The following is a 6,000-nucleotide window of genomic DNA, read 5'->3' as shown; positions in this document are numbered from 1 at the left end:
ACAGACATTATCTTCAAGGAAGAAATAATTAGGATAAAAGCTGCTGAAGAATGCCTTCTAAAGCAAACCCCCAAAATCAGTGCTCTCCAGACGACTGTAACAAGACTCACAATCAACACAGCATAACAACGAACCCAGCACTTTGGGAGTCTAGGGTGGGCAGATCACTTGAGGCCAAAAGTTCAAGACCAGCCTGGCCAATATGGGAAAACCTCGTCTCTAAATAAAATAAAATAAAAAGTCCAGGATGCAATCCAAAACTACTTGGCATATAGAGAAATCAAAAAATTTGACCAGGTTTCAAACGAAAAGACAATCAAAAGGCATTTTACCAAAGAAGATTAATACAGATGGCAAATAGAAAAAAGATACTCTACATCATTAATCATTAGGGGAATATAATTATGCCCACAGTGATGCTGCACTATAAACCCATTGAATGGCTTTTTAAAGATTTCAGACAATACCAAATGCAAGTGAGGTTGCGGAGCAACCAGAATTTTTTTTTTTTTTTCTTTTGAGACAGAGTCTCACTCTGTCGCCCAGGCTGGAGTGCAGTGGCACAAATCTCAGCTCACTGCAAAAATCTCCGCCTCCCAGGTTCAAGCAATTCTTCTGCCTCAGCCTCTCGAGTAAGTGGGACTACAGGTGCCTACCACCACATCCAGCTAGGTTTTGTATTTTAGTAGAGACAGGGTTTCACCACATTGGCCAGACTGGTCTCAAACTCCTGGCCTCAAGTGAACCCACCCGCCTCGGCCTCCCAAAGTGCTGGGATTATAGGTGTGAGCTGCCATGCCTGACCCATAACTCTTAACCATTGTTAGTGGGGTTGCAAAATAGTACAGCCACTTTGGAAGAAAATTTGGCAGTTTCTCAAAAAGTTAAACTAAATATACTTACTGTGTGAACCAGCAGTCTCACTGCTGAACTTCCCTAAAGAAATCAACTCAACTGATACGTAAATCTTTATTATGACTTCATTTATAATTACCAAATACTGAAAATAGGACTGGAAACTCAATGTCTTTCAACTAGTGAGTGAATAAACAGACTCTGGTACATTCACGCAATGGAATACTAGTCAACAGTAAGAGGGAACAGACTGTTGGAACTGGCAACAACAGGAATGAATGTCAAATGCGTTATGTTAACTAAAAGAAGCCAGACACAAAAGTCTGCACAGTGCACGATTCCACTTATATGACATTCTGGAAAAGGCAAAACTAAAGTGATGGAGAAGTGTCGGCAGTTGCCAGGAGCAGGGCTAGGAGGAGGTTGGGAAGGCTATAAAAGAGCGTGGGAGAATGCTTTGGGTGACGGAACTATTGTCTATCTTGATCATGGTGGTGGTGATGAGCTGTATGTGTTGTTGAAACTCAGAACTAAGCTGAATTTCTTTTTATTTACTGTTGAAAACAAACATCGGAGAGAGATCCAGGATGGCTGATCACTAGCAGCTCGGGATTGTAGCTCCCAGTGAAAGCACAGAGAACTAGAGGACGCCACACTTTCAGATGAATTTTTGTTGCTCACGGACCAGGAGATTCCCAGCGGAGGAGCCCCACCGGTTGCCAGCGCTACTCTTGTGGCCGGCAGAGGTTTTGCCGCCCCGGCGCGGTGGTTCTTGGTGTAGAGTAAACGGGACTGGGTCCCCTTTTGGCCAACGTTTGGAGCTCCAGGAAGGCAGAGTCGCCTATTCAGCTGATTGAAGGATGGACTCAAGAAGGAAGCCAGACTGGAGATTCCTGGGCAGAAAAGCACCATCAATCTTAATGCTGCTGTTTTGGCCGGCACAGTGGGTTGCTCAGATTCCGGCGCTGGGAATCAACAAGCTGGACGTCCACTCAGAAACCCAATTAGAAAGCCAGTAATTACAAAGACGACAGGTGGATAAATTTATAATGAAGGGAAGAAACCAGCCTAAAAAGGCTGAGAATACCCAAAGTCAGAACGCCTCTCTCTATAGGGGATCACAGTTCCTCATCAGCCACAGAACAAGGCTTGATGGAGAACGAGTGTGTTCTATTAACAGATTTAGGCTTCAAAAGGTGGATGATAAGAAGCTTCTGTGAGTTAAAAGAACTTGTTCTAACCCAATGCAAAGAAAGTAAGACCTTTGAAAAAAGGTTTGACGAAATGCTAACGAGAATAGGTAATGTAGAGAGGACTATAAGTGAATTAATGGAGCTGAAAACACAACACGAGAACTTCGTGGAGTATGCACAAGTTTTAACAGCCGAATTGATCAAGCAGAAGAAAGGATATCAGAGGTCGAACACCAACTTAATGAAATAAAACGAGAAGACAAGATTAGAGAAAAAAGGATAAAAAGGAAGGAGCACAGGCTCCAAGAAATATGGAACTATGTGAAAAGACCTAATCTATGTTTGATAGGTGTACCTGAATGTGACGAAGAGAATGAATCCAAGCTGGAAAATACTCTTCGGGATATTGTTCGGGAAAACTTTCCCAACCTAGCAAGGCAGGACAATATTCAACTCCAGGTAATACAGAGAACACCACAAAGATATTCCTCAAGAAGACCAACCTCAAGGCACATAATCGTCAGATTCACCAGGGTTGAAATGAAGGAGAAAATACTAAGGGCAGCCAGAGAGAAAGGTCAGGTCATCCACAAAGGGAAGCCTATCAGACTCACAGCAGATCTCTCAGCAGAAACCCTACAAGCCAGAAGAGAGTGGGGGCCAATATTCAACATCCTTAAAGAAAAGAACTTTCAACCCAGAATTTCATATCCAGCCAAACTAAGCTTCACAAGCGAAGGAAAAATAAAATCTTTTGTGAACAAGCAAGTACTCAGAGATTTCATCACCACCAAGCCTGCTTTACAAGAGCTTCTGAAAGAAGCACTACACACAGAAAGGAACGACCAGCATCAGCCTTTCCAAAAATCTACCAAAAAGTAAAAAGCATCAACATAATGAAGAATTTACATTAACTAATGGTTAAAACAGCCAGCTAACATCAAATGGCAGTATTAAACTCACATATATTATTATTAATCCTAAATTTAAATTGACTAAATCCCCCAATCAAAAGACACAGCCAAAACCAATTGGTATGCTGCATCCAGACCCATCTCACATGCAAGGATACACAAAGACTCAAAGGGATGGAGAAAGATTTACTAACCAAATGGAGAGCAAAAATAAATAATAAATAAATAAAAAGCAGGAGTTGCAATTCTTGCCTCTGATAAAATAGACTTTAAAGCAACAAAGATCAAAAGAAGCAAAGAAGGATATTACATAATGATAAAAGGATCAATGCAACAAGAAGAGCTAATGATCCTAAATATATACACACCCAATACAGGAACACCCAGATACATAAGACTTATAAAGAGACTTAGGCTCCCACACAATAATAGTGGGAGACTTTAGCATCAATATTAGACAGATCGACGAGACAGAAAATTAACAAGGATATCCAGGATTTGAACTCAGATCCGGAACAAGTAAACTTAATAAACATTTATAGAACTCTCCACTTTGAATACACAAAATATACACTCTTATCAGTACCACATCACACCTACTCACAGGTTTAAATGAAATATTGGTTGGCTGCTTGTTTGTTATTTTCTTCCCTCATTTTTTCCTGTCTCCATTATTAAGCACAATTATTGGCTTAAAAGAGGTTTTCAATACCCATTTTTAGACTGCATTCTAGCCTGGGCAATAAAGCAACACTCCCATTCTCTCTCCCTCTTCCTCTTTCTTCCTCTCCTTCATTCTTTTTTTTTTAATTCTTTTTTTTCTTTCTCTCTTTCTTTTTTTTTTTCTTTTCTTTCTTTTTCTTTTTTTCCTTAAAAAAAAGAACTAGGCTGGGCATGGTGGCTCACGCTTGTGATCCCAGCACTTTGGGAGGCCAAGGTAGGAGCCCAGGACTCACTTGAGCCCAGGGGTTTGAGACTAGCCTGGGCGACACAGTGAGACCCCCACCTCCTAATGCTGTCATGATGGGGTAAGGATTTCCACATTTGAATTGGAGTTGGGAAACATAAAAATTCAGTCCATTGTATCATTCAGTAATTACACTATCTGTAAATGAAGTAAATGCTCCAATTAAAGCAAGAATTTCAAACTGGAAATAACATTCAATGACACACATCTCCTCCCGTTCTTCATTCTGATGCTTCAGCTTCTTGCAGAGAGAAGGTGGGACTGTGAGAGCCTCAGAGCAGGACTGCTAGAGGCCAGATGCGGTGGCTCACACCTGTAATTCCAACACCTTGGGAGGCCAAGGCAGATGGATCACTCGAGGTTAGGAGTTCGAGACCAGCCTGGGCAATATAATGAAACCCTGTCTCTACACTAAGTAGGTTTCAACATAGTGAAATCCTGTCTTTATACTAAGTGGCTCATGCCTGTAATCCCAGCATTTTGGGAGGCTGAGGCAGGTGGATCACCTGAGATCAGGAGTTTGAGACCAGCCTGGCCAACATGGTAAAACCCTGTCTCTACTAAAAATGCAAGAATTAGCTGGCCATGGTGGCACGTGCCTGTAATCCCAGCTGCTCAGGAGGCTGAGGCAGGGGAATCTCTTGAACCCAGTAGGTGGAGGTTGCAGTGAGCCGAGATCATGCCACTGTACTCCAGCCTGGGTGACAGTGGGAGACTCTGTCTCAATCAATCAATCAATCAATGTAGTGTAGCCTTAATGTGCAGTGTTTATAATGTCAACAGCAGAGTACAGTAATGTCCTGGGCCTTCACACTTGCTCACCACTCATTCCCTGACCCACTCAGGGTGAATGCTGCAAGCTCCACTCATGTTAAGTGCCCCATACAGGTGTACTAGTTTTTATCTTTTTTATTGCATTTTTCCTGCCGATTTTCTGTTTGAATATGTTTTTATACACAAACGCCATTGTGTTCAAACTGCCTGCAGTATTCAGTACAGTAACATGCTGTACACGTTTATAGTGGCTGTGGTTTGGGTATTTGTCTTCCCCAAGCCTCAGGTTGAGATTTGAGCCCCAGTGTTGGAGGTGAAACCTAATGAGAGACATTTGGGTCATGGTGGGGAGAATGAATGGCTTGGTGCCAGCCTTGCAGTAATGAGTCTGAGTTTCCTTGAGAGCTGTCTGTTAAAAAGAGCCTGCTGCCTTGCCCTCTCACTCTCTTGCTGCTCCTCTTGCCATGTGATCTCTGCCCACGATGGCTCCCCTTCTTTTTCTGCCATGAGTGGAAGCAAACTGAGGCCCTCACCAGAAGCAGATGCTGGCACCATGCTTCTTGGACAGCCTGCAGAACTGTGAGCCAAATAAACTTCTTTTCTTCATAAATTACCGAGCCTTAGATATTCCTTTATAACAACACAATCACACTAAGACAGTAACCTCGGAGCAGTGGGCTATGCCATATAGCCGAGGTGTGTGTAAGCTATGCCATTATCATTTGTGTAAGTACACTCTGTGATGTTTGCACGGTGGTGAAATGGCCTAACCACACAGTTCTCAGAAAGCATTCCCATCGTTGTTTCATATGACTGTATATTCTGCAAGCACTTCATGCATATTGTCTCATCTGTTCCCCACGACAGCCCTATTCGATGTTCTTATTATTCTCATTCTATAGATGTTGAAACTTAAAGATCTTCAGTAACTTGCCCAGTCACAAAGTCAGGGGAGGAAAGGCAACCTTCATTCGGAAAGTCTGACGGTCTGTGCTCATAATCACTGTGCTATACTACACCCTTGTGGCCAGAATGAGTCAGTAGAAACAGCTGAAAGTGATCGCAGGCTCCGAGGACAGAGGTGTCACCCAGGCAATGAGTACTGGCTTGGGAATGGGAACCCAGGCAATGAGGAGGGCTGGCTTGGGAATGGGATTTTCCTAGACTTCAGTCCTTGCTGCTGCATCGCAACTGGAGACTGAGATATTAACCAAACCAGCGTTCACACTCCAAGGCCCACAGCTGCTACAGCTGGATGGCGTGCTTGACAGAGGGGGGCAAACATCCCAACGGTCTG

The sequence above is a fragment of the Sapajus apella genome, unplaced genomic scaffold (genome assembly GCF_009761245.1).
Source record: "Sapajus apella isolate SASKATOON/1434 unplaced genomic scaffold, GSC_monkey_1.0 scaffold4, whole genome shotgun sequence".
Classification (NCBI taxonomy): Eukaryota; Metazoa; Chordata; class Mammalia; order Primates; family Cebidae; genus Sapajus; species Sapajus apella.
Note: the sequence above shows the minus strand (reverse complement) of the source record.